The 13,601-nt window shown below is 41.1% G+C and overlaps 1 pseudogene; it reads right to left on the minus strand.

Annotated features, from left to right (window-relative positions):
- LOC141212356 (uncharacterized) overlaps nucleotides 1-13,601 on the minus strand; it is a 186,917-nt pseudogene that overhangs the window by 58,740 nt on the left and 114,576 nt on the right.

Raw genomic sequence — 13,601 nt, forward strand, 5'->3', positions numbered from 1 at the left:
CCACTTAAAGTGCCTAGGGCAGCATGAATGCCAGATACGGCCCTGAGCACAGCCCTAATAAAGTCATTAGAGCTGCAGATAAAGGGGGCTCGATCACAGCTCTGGATAGTGGGTTGTATGAGCCGGAGGTTATGAACATGGATGACGATACTAATATATGCCGCACTCTAGATGGAGATCCTACTAATTCATACAATACCCCCTTACATTGTCTTTTGGAGGAGGGTTTGGTATCGGCTGTACTTAATGCCAAACAAATAGAACGATTAAAGGAAAATCACCCACAATGTCCAATATTTCATACATTACCGAAAACGCACAAAGAAGGAAACATCCATCAGTCTAGAGATACATTCAATACTGGCTGCAGAGAAGATTCCTATAATACAGTGAATATTACCAGAAAACATTTACCTATGTTATACACCGACAAGGATCCAGCAACAAGAAAGACAACTGACACGTGGAGGACAAACACCAAAGGTTTCATTGAATGTGGGAGAAATAAATGTGGTTTGTGCAAGTCTGTGCACAAAGCAAAAATGTCTGCATCTACTAACCATAATAAACCCTATAATATCCGACATCTCATTAGTTGTAGCTCCACACGTCATTGACACCATACACTGTGAAGCTTGTCTGCTGCAATATGTGGGGGGCACGGTCAGACCCTTATGTCACCGCATTGGGGGACACGTTAGGGACGTTCTTGGCCCCACAACACGTAATACATCTGCAGCATCACAACATCTCATACAACACAATAGGGATTAATCACTTTACAGTTGTGGGTATTGAATATGTCACCAGACCAGCTAAGGGGGAGATTGGTATAAAAAGTACACCCCCGAGAAGCCTTGTGGATTCTGGAATTGGCCTCCAGATTCCCCAGTGATATGAAGCTTCCTTCAGACCTTGTATCCATTTACTGAATTGTGTTTTTTCCTCTTTTATAGTAATTATACATAATATACACATTATAGATGCAGACACTTCATTCTTCTATTGCACGGATGCTTTTTGTTGTGGACATATGATCATCCATAGGGGTAATGTAGACATACTTGCACATGTCCATTTGGGGCTGGGGGTCTCCGCTGTGCATTACACACTATGATGTGTATAAGAAGCTGGTTACTGGTTATTTATTATGCCATGAATAAGGACCGAACACAATTGCCGGTTCAAAACGCGTAGATTTTTTGCTACTATTCCAGGATGTCCTGTTTTTTAATGTTTCTATGATTTTAATTTGGATGTTTCAATAAAAAAAAATATTCACACTGGAAAACAAGTGCCGGATTATCAGTAACTTTCTTTGTCCCGTCCATTCCTTCCCAACTGTGATTTTTCATCCAAGCATTGAGAGATGAGCTGAAAGCAGACAATGTTTTCTATAGAGGAATGGCAGACATGGGTGTTGTCCACATAGAAAGCCTCTCCTAAATCCCCTGCACAAAAAAGCCGCCCTACAATCTGCCAGGACACATGCGGAAACATATGAAGACTCCTGGGACTTTATACTCTGGAGTGATCAGACCAAGATAAAGGTTTTTTTTTTGGAACTGATGGCTTCAAAACTGTATGACATTGAAGAGGTGAGGAATACAATGAGAATGCATGGTGTCTACAGTGAGACCTGGTGGTGGCCGTGTCCTTATGTGGGGCTGCATGAGGAGCTACATTTCATTGATGGGATCTTGAATTCACAGATGTTCTGCTCTATAGTGACAGAAAAGATGCTGCCATCACTCTGTTCCCTTGGTAGGCCACTGTTGCATTTCTGAAGAACAGGGTGACAGTGATTCTAGAAAACTTGGTGCTGTCCTTTAAAATTATGGAGGCCATACAAAATAATAGATGTAGTAGCTTTTGAGATTTTGTAATGAGAGTTATATTATTACTTTCATGTTTTGATTACAAAAAAATGTTCTATGAAACTTAGTGTTGGCAAAATTGATCTTGTGTTCAGTGAGCTATTAAATAAAATCTTACTCATCAAAGGGGGTGTACTCATTTATGCTGAACAATGTTTATTAAACTTTATAAAACATAGTGAACATAATTACACTTTCTTTCCCGTATGTCTTCTCTCATGTTTTACAAGGTATGATTTATGTATAAAAGATTTCCCACATTCTGAACATGAATACGGCTTCTCTCCTGTGTGACTTCTCTCATGCTGCACAAGATAATTTTGTTTTGTAAAGCATTTCCCACAGAATGAACATGAATACGGCTTCTCTCCTGTGTGAATTCTTTGATGTATAACGAGCTCTGATTTATTTGCAAAGCATTTTCCACATGCTAAACATGAAAAAAGTTTTTCTCTTGTGTGAATTCTTTGATGTTTAACAAGATGCGATTTATATCTAAAACATTTCCCACATTCTGAACAAGAAAATGGCTTTTCTCCTGTATGAATTCTGTTATGTGCAGCAAGAATTGATTTATGAATAAAAGATTTCCCGCATTCTGAACATGAATACGGCTTTTCTCCTGTATGACTTCTTTCATGTTTTACAAGGTATGATTTATGTATAAAAGATTTCCCACATTCTGAACATGAATACGGCTTCTCTCCTGTGTGACTTCTCTCATGCTGCACAAGATAATTTTGTTTTGTAAAGCATTTCTCACAGAATGAACATGAATACGGCTTCTCTGCTGTGTGAATTCTTTGATGTATAACATGCTCTGATTTATTTGCAAAGCATCTTCCACATGCTAAACATGAAAAAAGTTTTTCTCTTGTGTGAATTCTTTGATGTTTAACAAGATGCGATTTATATCTAAAACATTTCCCACATTCTGAACAAGAAAACGGCTTTTCTCCTGTATGAATTCTGTTATGTGCAGCAAGAATTGATTTACGAATAAAAGATTTCCCGCATTCTGAACATGAATACGGCTTTTCTCCTGTATGAATTCTGTTATGTGCAGCAAGAATTGATTTATGTATAAAAGATTTACCACATTCTGAACATGAATACGGTTTTTCTCCCATGTGAATTCTGTGATGTTTAACAAGATCTGATTTATAACTAAAACACTTCCCACATTCTGAGCATGAATATGGCGACTTTCCAGTATGAATGCTCTGATGTCTACTAAGATGCCATTTAGCTGTGAAGGTCTTCCCACATAGTGAACATGAAAATGGTTTTTCTCCTGTGTGATTTCTCTGATGTGTAATAAGATTCCCTTTATTTGTGAAGGACTTCCCACATTCTGAACATGAATATGGCTTCTCTCCTGTGTGAATTCTCTGATGTATAATAAGACTTCCTTTACCGGTGAAGGACTTTTCACATTCTGAACATGAATATGGCTTTCCTCCTGTGTGAATTCTCTCATGTATAACAAATTGTGATTTATATGTAAAGAATTTCCCACATTCTGAACAGGAGTATGGCTTTTTTCCTTTGTTTTTTCTGTGTGTTAAAAAATCTGAGCTTTTTGTAAATTGCTTGTCACACTGAAATCTTGAATCCACTTTGCCACCTGGACTTTTGGTAATAATGTGAGATTGCTCAGGAGATGATTCCTCATGATTAGGAGGATTATAAGAAAGTGAAGCGCTGTGAAGTCCAGGAGGTGCAGGAAGGGTGATGAGGTTTCCTCCATTAGAGTGCTTCCTGATATCTTCCTTTTTACAGTTTAGTGATGAACCGTTATTCTCACAACGATTTCCTATAAGGATGAAAGATAAATTAGATGTGAGTTTTTCCTTCAACACAAAAGAGATTTCTGAATGTATTTTCTGGATCTCACAATGAAGACCCTCGTCAGTGAAAGTACAGGTAATAAGGAGGACAACTACATGCCATAACATTAACACAATGACGGGTAAAGTGAATGACACTTATAAACTGGTGACATTGGCACAAGTCAGGGGTGGCAGAGATTAGACAGCAAATAGTTCTTTAAGTGGTAATTACTGATGACAGGTTCCCTTAATGTACCTAAAGTGCCATTTCACTCTCTCAAGCTTCGTATCTTGGCCTTAGTATAGAAAAGTGTCCACGTAATTAAAGAAGTTGTCCACTACTATTAACCACTTCGCACCAGAGCCTGTTTTTGCCTTCGTGACCGGGCCAATTTTTTCAACTCTGACCACTGTCACTTTATGAAGTAATTACTCTGGAACGCTTCAACGGATCCCCCTGATTCTGAGATTGTTTTTTCGTGACATATTGTACTTCATGATAGTGGTAAAATTTCTTCGATATCACTTGCGTTTATTTGTGAAAAAATTGGAAATTTGGCAAAAATTTTGCAATTTTCAAACTTTGAATTTTCATGCCCTTAAATCAGAGCGATATGTCACACAAAATAGTTAATAAATAACATTTCCCACATGTCTACTTTACATCAGCACACTTTTGGAACCAAATTTTTTTTTGTTAGGGAGCTATAAGGGTTAAAAGTTGACCAGTGATTTCTCATTTTTCCAACAAAATTTACAAAAACATTTTATTAGGGACCACATCATATTTAAAGTCACTTTGAGGGGTCTGTATGACAGAAAATGCCCAAAAGTGACACCATTCTAAAAACTGCACCCCTCAAGGTGCTCAAAACCACATTCAAGAACTTTATTAACCCTTCAGGTGCTTCACAGGAATTTTTGGAATGTGGAAGAAAAAAATGAACATTTAACTTTTTTCACAAAAATGTTACTTTAGACCCAATTTTTTTTATTTTCACAGGGGTAACAGGAAAAATGGACCCCAAAATTTTTTGTGTAATTTCTCTTGAGCGCGCTGATACCCCATATGTGAGGGAAAACCACTGTTTGGGCGCTCGGCAGGGTTCAGAAGGGAAGGAGCGTCATTTGACTTTTTGAATGTAAAATTTGTTTGAATAATTAACGGACGCCATGTTGCATTTGGGGAGCCCCTAATGTGCCTAAACAGTGGAAACCCCCCACAAGTGACACCATTTTGGAAACTAGACCCCTTAGGGAACTTATCTAGATGTGTGGTGAGCACCTTGCACCCCCAGGTGCTTCACAGAAGTTTATAATATTGAGTTGTAAAAATAAAATTTTCACATTTTTCCCACAAAAACGTTTTTCATCCCTTAATTTTGCATTATCATAAGGGTAACAGGAGAAATTACACTATGAAATTTGTTGTGCAATTTCTCCTGAGTACGCTGATACACCATATGTGGGGGAAAACCACTGCTTTGGTGTACGGCAGGGTTCGGAAGAGAAAGGAGCGCTATGTTGGCTGGGATAGGTTGCAGACACCATGTCACATTTGAAGAGTCGCTGACATGCCGAAACAGCAGAAACCCCCACAAGTGACCCCATTTTGTAAACTACACCTCTCAAGGAATTCATCTAGGGAAGTAGTGAGTATTTTTTAATTTTTAAATTTATACCATTGTGCAGTGAAAAAAGCATAATTATGTTTTTACCACAAAAAAAATGTTTTACCCTCAGATTTTACATTTTCACACATGGCAATGGGTAAAAATGGTGCCGAAATGTGTCACACAATTTCTTCTAAAAGTGGCAATACCCCATATGTGGCTGTATCGTACCGCTCAGCCATACGGCGAGATCTCGGGGGGACGGAGTGCTATTTGACAATTGGAGAACAAATTATTGTAGAATAGGCATTTGGATTTGGGAGCACAAAATTTTCTGAATTTCTTTTGGGGGGCAAGGGCCATTTCGCTTTTCCAGAGCCTTTCTGCTACCAGTAACTTGGAATATTTTTAACAGATGACGGACCTGAGTGGGGACTAGCTTTTTTTGAGGACTGAGTTGAAGCTTTTATTGGGAACATTTTACGTAACATTTATCCGGCGCTCGAGGCTGAGCACTTACATCGGGGTTTCCATCTAAATTTCCAAGTGATGTAATTCAGATGAAACCCCTGCGGGATCCATTCACTGTAATGAGGCAGCAGAGTTACTCTGGACTCCGTCTGGCCTCTGTTTAGCAGTGTCCTTTTTTTCTGAAGTGCACAAAACTGTGGCCAACCGCACTTTTATGCACGCCTAAAACAAATGACACCGTGGGATCACAGGCCAGACGGCGTCCACAGTGGCCTATATCTGCCTCATTACAGGGAATCTTCCGTCATGGATTCCGTCTGAATCACGTATTTCAGAGATTTACACGGAAACTCTGGTGTGAGCGCTCAGCGCAGAGCGCAGGATAAATGTGAGCAGAGCCTTACTGCGATCTTTGGGAGACATAATAAACAAATCAGTAGCAGGTGAAGAATTGGTTTTATTTTTTATGCCGTTCCTCGTGTGATATAACTGATTAGATTACTTTATTCTTCGGGTCGGTGCGATTACAGAGATACCAGATTTATATCGGGTTTTTATGACTGACAGCTGTCACACACTAAGAGACGCTTTTTTTTTGCAAAATCTAGTTTTTGCATCGCCATATTTTGAGAGCTATAGTTTTTCCATATTTCGGCTGACAGAGTCATGTGACGGCTTGTTTTTTGCAGGACGAGTTGACATTTTTATTGGTACCATTTTTGTGTACATGACATTTTTTGATCGCTTTCTATTCCGTTTTATGGGAGGTAAAATTAACAAAAACCAACAATTCAGGAATTGTTTTTTGAGGGTTTTTTTTATGCCGTTCTGCGTGTGGTAAAAGTGATCAGGCAGTGTTATTCTTTGGGTCAGTACGTTTACAGCGATACTACACTTACTGTATTTTTTTTTTGTTTTGCCTTTTTACACAATAAAACAATTTTATAGAAAAAATATTTTTTTTGCATCGCTTTATTCTGAGCGCTATAACTTTTTTATTTTTCGGCTGATGGAGCTGTATTGGCGGATTTTTTTTTGCGGAACAAGATGACGTTTTCAGCGGTACCATTTTTATTTCCATTTTGCTTTTTTATCGCATTTTTTTCCACTTTTTGTTTGGCAATATGATGAAAAAGCATAGTTTTTTGCTCCGTTTTTTATTTATTTTTATTACGGTGTGCACAGAAGGAGTTAATTAGTGTGACAGTTTTATAGATCGGGTTGTTTTGGACGCGGCGATACCAAATATGTGTACTTTTTTGGTTTTGCATAAATATACGGATTTATTGGTGTAATATTTTATTTATTTATTTTTATTTATTTAGTGATTTTTTTTTTTAACAGTTTAAAAACATTTTTTTTTTTACATTTTTACTTAGTCCCTGTATGGGACATTAATTTTTATTTTTCTGATCACTGATGTCATGCAATGTAATAGACATATATTACATTACATGAGATCTTTGCTGACTGTTTCACAGTCAGTGTGTCCTGCCAGGCTTCAGCTGCAGGCTGAGCCTGGCAGGACACCATATATGGCAGATCTGGAGGCGATCATGTGACCTCCAGCTGCCATAGCAACGCCAGGTCCTGGAAGGTATCAGCGGTCTGTCGGAGAGGTAAGTAAGACGACTCCCTCTCCTCTGTCTATCTTCTATATGCCGCGATCACTATAGAAAGCGGCATATAGAACATAGCAAAGGGTTAACATCATTGGGACCTGATTCAATCAGGTCCCGATGATGTCCCCTGTCACAGCTAACGCTCTGCATCGGAATCGCAGCACTTGCAGGACCCTGGGGGTCCTGAGCGCTGCGAGACCACCCACCGTTTTTAAACGTTGGCGCTGCACAGAGCCCAGCAAGCGCCGACATTTATCTACAGTGGGCCGTCGCGAAGCGGTTAAAAATGCCCCCAATGTAATTAACCCGTTGAGAGAAGATTTTTTTTAATTATCTTGCTTTGTCTTTATTACCTGTGAGCGGCGCTATCGCTGGCCACTTATAGGCATCACGCGACCCCCGGCTGCAGCCGGCTCTTGTTTCCCCTGATGTCGCGTCAAGTGAGGCGTGACTCGGTGATGCGATCCCCGCGGTGGACGCCGGGCTGTGGGTGGGGTTTCCCCGAGCGTCACACCCAGCATCCACCGCGCACTTTCCCAATGAATACAAGGTAATTGTGATTCACAAAATGTTATACAATTGAACGGTGAAGAAAAACAAAATTACATTTTTACCGCTATAATGTTATTTTAGCCCCAGATTTTACATTTTCACAAGGGAAAATGGGTAAAGATGACCACATAATTTGTTACACAATTTCTGCTGAACGGGGCAATACCCCATATGTGTCTGTACAGTACTGCTTAGCCACATGGCGAGACTCGGGAGGGAAGGAGCGCTATTTGACTCTTGGAGAACAAACTTTAGTAGAACAGTTTGCAGACTCCATATACAGAGCCCCGAAGTGGCAAAAGAGCAGAATCCCCCCTCAAGTGACACCAGTTTGGAAATTACACCCCTATGGAAATTTATATACAGGTGTAGTGATGAATTTGACTCCATGGGTGCTTTCCAGAAACGAGCAGTAATGGATGTTGCGAAGTGAAAATGCAAATATTTCATTATAGTGGCCAGTACATTGTAGTGTCCGGTACATTGTAGTGCCCTTACGTTGTAGCGCCCAGTACATGATTCCCAGCTAGTGCTTTCTGGAGAAATAAATTGGCTCTCCCTGCTACAGTAATGCCAAACATGTGGATGCTAACTGCCCACGGTGGGGCCCAGGAGGAGGGGGCATTTGGATTTGGGAGCGCAGATGTCACTGGATTTCTTTAAATGGGAGCCAAGTCACTTTTCCAGAACCTTTGTGCTACCAGTAATATGGACACCCCCTATATTACTGTTTACAGATGATGAACCTGAGTGGGGACTTGTTTTTTTGTGGGTTGAGTAGAAGCTCTTAATGGTGGCATTTTGGGGTACAGAACATTTTGGATCATATTTATCCTGTGCTGTACGGTGAACACTTACAGTGGGTACGGGAAGTATTCAGACCCCTTTAAATTTTTCACTCTGTTTCATTGCAGCCATTTGGTAAATTCTAAAAAGTTCATTTATTTTTCTCATTAAAGTACACTCTGCACCCCATCTTGACTGAAAAAAAGCAGAAATGCAGACAATTTTGCAAATTTATTAAAAAAGAAAAACTGAAATATCACATGGTCATAAGTATTCAGACCCTTCGCTCAGGCACTTATATTTTAGTCACATGCTGTCCATTTCCTTGTGATCCTCCTTGAGATGGTTCTACTCCTTCATTGGAGTCCAGCTGTGTTTAATGAAACTCATAGGACTTGATTTGGAAAGACACACACCTGTCTATATAAGACCTTACAGCTCACAGTGCATGTCAGACCAAATGAGAATCATCAGCTCAAAGGAACTGCCCAAGGAGCTCAGAGACAGAATTGTGGCAAGGCACAGATCTGGCCAAGGTTACAAAAGTATTTCTGCATTATTCAAGGTTCCTAAGAGCACAGTGGCCTCCATAATCCTTAAATGGAAGAAGTTTGGGACCACCAGAAGTCTTCCTAGACCTGGCCGTCCAGCCAAACTGAGCAATCGTGGGAGAAGAGCCTTGGTAGGAGAGGTAAAGAAAAACCCCAAGATCACTGTGGCTGAGCTCCAGAGATGCAGTAGGGAGATGGGAGAAAGTTCCACAAAGTCAACGATCACTGCAGCCCTCCACCAGTCGGGCCTTTATGGCAGAGTGGCTAGATGGAAGCCTCTCCTCAGTGCAAGACATATGAAAGCCCGCATAGAGTTTTCTCAAAACACATGAAGGACTCACAGACTATGAGAAATAAGATTCTCTGGTCTGATGAGACGAAGATAGAACTTTTTGGTGATAATTCTAAGCGGTATGTGTGGAGAAAACCTGGCACTTCTCATCACCTGCCCAATACAATCCCAACAGTGAAACATGGTGGAGGCAGCATCATGCTATGGGGGTATTTTTCAGCTGCAGGGACATGATGACTGATTGCAACTGAAGGAAACATGAATGCAGCCAAGTACAGAGATATTCTGGATGAAAACCTCTTCCAGAGTGCTCTGGACCTCAGACTTGGAAGAAGGTTCACCTTCCAACAAGACAATAACCCTAAGCACACAGCTAAAATGACAGAGGAGTGGCTTCAGAACAACTCTGTGGCCATTCTTGACTGGCCCAGCCAGAGCCCTGACCTAAACCCAATTGAGCATCTCTGGAGAGACCTGAAAATGGCTGTCCACTAACGTTCACAATCCAACCTGATGGAACTGGAGAGGATCTGCAAGGAAGAATGGAAGAGGATCCCCAAATCCAGGTGTAAAAAACTTGTTGCATCATTCCCAAGAAGACTCATGGCTGTACTAGCTCCAAAGGGGGCTTCTTCTCAATACTAAGCAAAGGGTCTGAATACTTATGACCATGTGATATTTCAGTTCTTCTTTTTTAATAGATTTTCAAAAATGTCTACAGTATTTTTTTTCAGTCAAGATGGGGTGCAGAGTGGACTTTAATGAGAAAAAAAAATAACTTTTTAGAACTTACCGAATAGCTGCAATAAAACAAATAGTGAAAAATGTAAAGGGGTCTGAATACTTTCCGTACCCACTGTACATCGGGGTTTCCATCTAAATCTACAAAATACATGATTCAGATGACACCCCCGAGGGATCCATTCAGAATAATGAGGCAGCAGAGTTACACCGGACTCCGTCTACCCTCTGGTCGACTGCGCTTTTATGCACGCTGAAAAAGATGGACATCACTGGATCATAGGCCAGACGGCGTCCACAGCGCCTCATTATACGGAATCTTCCCCCGGGGTTCTGTCCGAATCGCAAGCTCAGTCATTTATATGGCAGCATGAGACTTGTGTAAGAATAATATGAAAATAAAAGATGGAAGTAATATAAAAAAACACAATTAGGAAAATTAAAAATGTGCTTCTTAAATCATTAAGAAGAGGTGTGAATGCGGCCCAGTTATTCATCGGTGCGCAACCGGACTCTGTACAGGAGCAGCCGCGCCATCACCGGACGCTTCTGCTGTGATGTGGACGGCGGATAAAGCTTCACTGCACCGGAGACTTCATACAATATCACACACCGGTCATTATCAGGCGCCGCTAATCATAGTCACATGCCAATCATCATCGTCATACGCCAGTCATCATCATCACACGCCGCTAATCATAGTCACATGCCAATCATCATCGTCATACGCCAGTCATCATCATCACACGCCGATAATCATACTCACATGCCAATCATCATCGTCATACGCCAGTCATCATCATCACACGCCGCTAATCATAGTCACATGCCAATCATCATCATCATACGCTAGTCATCATCATCACACGCCACTAATCATAGTCACATGCCAATCATCATCATCATACGCCAATCATCATCGTCACACGTCACTAATCATAGTCACATGCCAATCATCATAGTCATACGCCAGTCATCATCATCGTCACACGCCACTAATCATAGTCACATGCCAATCATCATCATCATACGCCAGTCATCATCATCACACGCCACTAATCATAGTCACATGCCAATTATCATCGTCATACGCCAGTCATCATCATCACACGTCACTAATCATAGTCACATGCCAATCATCATAGTCATACGCCGGTCATCATCATCGTCACACGTCACTAATCATAGTCACATGCCAATCATCATCGTCATACGCCAATCATCATCGTCACACGTCACTAATCATAGTCACATGCCAATCATCATAGTCATACGCCGGTCATCTTCATCGTCACACGTCACTAATCATAGTCACATGCCAATCATCATCGTCATACGCCAGTCATCATCATCACACGCCGCTAATCATAGTCACATGCCAATCATCATCATCATACGCCAGTCATCACCATCACACGCCGGTAATCATCATCACACGCCACTAATCATAGTCACATGCCAATCATCATCGTCATACGCCAGTCATCATCATCACACGTCACTAATCATAGTCACATGCCAATCATCATCGTCATACGCCAGTCATCATCATCACACGCCGCTAATCATAGTCACATGCCAATCATCATCATCATACGCCAGTCATCATCATCACACGCCGGTAATCATCATCACACGCCACTAATCATAGTCACATGCCAATCATCATCGTCATACGCCAGTCATCATCATCACACGCCGGTCATCATCGTCATACGCCGCTAATCATAGTCACATGCCAATCATCATCGTCATACGCCAGTCATCATCATCACACGCCGCTAATCATAGTCATCATCGTCATAAGCCAGTCATCATCATCACACGCCACTAATCATAGTCACATGCCAATCATCATCGTCATACGCCAGTCATCATCATCACACGCCGCTAATCATAGTCACATGCCAATCATCATCATCATCATACGCCGGTCATCATCATCACACGCCGCTAATCATAGTCACATGCCAATCATCATCATCATCATACGCCACTAATCATAGTCACATGCCAATCATCATCGTCATACGCCAGTCATCATCATCACACGCCGGTCATCATCGTCATACGCCGCTAATCATAGTCACATGCCAATCATCATCGTCATACGCCAGTCATCATCATCACACGCCGCTAATCATAGTCACATGCCAGTCATCATCGTCATAAGCCAGTCATCATCATCACACGCCACTAATCATAGTCACATGCCAATCATCATCGTCATACGCCAGTCATCATCATCACACGCCGCTAATCATAGTCACATGCCAATCATCATCGTCATACGCCAGTCATCATCATCACACGCCGCTAATCATAGTCACATGCCAATCATCATCATCATCATACGCCGGTCATCATCATCATCATCACACGCCGGTCATTATTACACACCTGTGGAAACATCTACAGGAATCTCCTCCTTCCCGTCACTCACACACGGCTGATCCCTCATCGTCATCGCTTCTTCTTCTGTCTCGTCCTTCACTTTATTCTTAGTCGGATCTTCCTCCTGATATATCAGATGTAACAATCAGCGCAATACAAGAAGCCACCAAAATCTGTGACATCTATGACCTCGATCAGAAATGTCCCCCATATACAGATCCGGTACAGGGCTCAGCACCGTCTACCTGATGATCCTCCGGGATGTTGTGATTCTCCTCTGGACAGTCCTGGGGATACAGAGGACGGGGACATCTCTCTGGTGGATTTCTTTCCATGAGTCCATCTGTAGGAAACACATAGTGACAGAATACAGTGACATGTAAAAGTTTGGGCACCAATGGTCAAAATTACTGTTATTGTGAACAGTTAAGTTGAAGATGAAATAATCTCTAAACGGCCTAAAGTTACAGATGACATTTCCTTTGTATTTTAGGCAAAACAATAAATAATAAATTATATATATTTTCATCTTTTACATTTAAAAAAAAATTCAATAAGGGAAAATGGGCAAATGCAAAAGTTTTGGCACCCAGCAAGGTTAGTAGCTAGTAGCGCCCCCTTTTGAAAGTATCACAGCTTGTAAATGCTTTTTGTAGCCAGACAATAGTCTTTAAATTTTTTTTTGAGGGATTTTCATTCATTCTTCTTTGGAGAATTCTTCCAGTTCTGTGAGATTCTTGGGTCGTCTTGCATCCTCTGCTATTTTGAGGTCTAGCCACAGATTTTCAATGAAGTTCAAATCAGGGGACTATGAGGGCCATTGTAAAACCTTCAGCTTGCGCCTTTTGACGTGTGTTTAGTACCATTATC

Source organism: Phyllobates terribilis, unplaced genomic scaffold (assembly GCF_046119375.1).
Source record: "Phyllobates terribilis strain yellow unplaced genomic scaffold, ASM4611937v1 Scaffold_171__1_contigs__length_4068163, whole genome shotgun sequence".
Lineage (NCBI taxonomy): Eukaryota > Metazoa > Chordata > Amphibia > Anura > Dendrobatidae > Phyllobates > Phyllobates terribilis.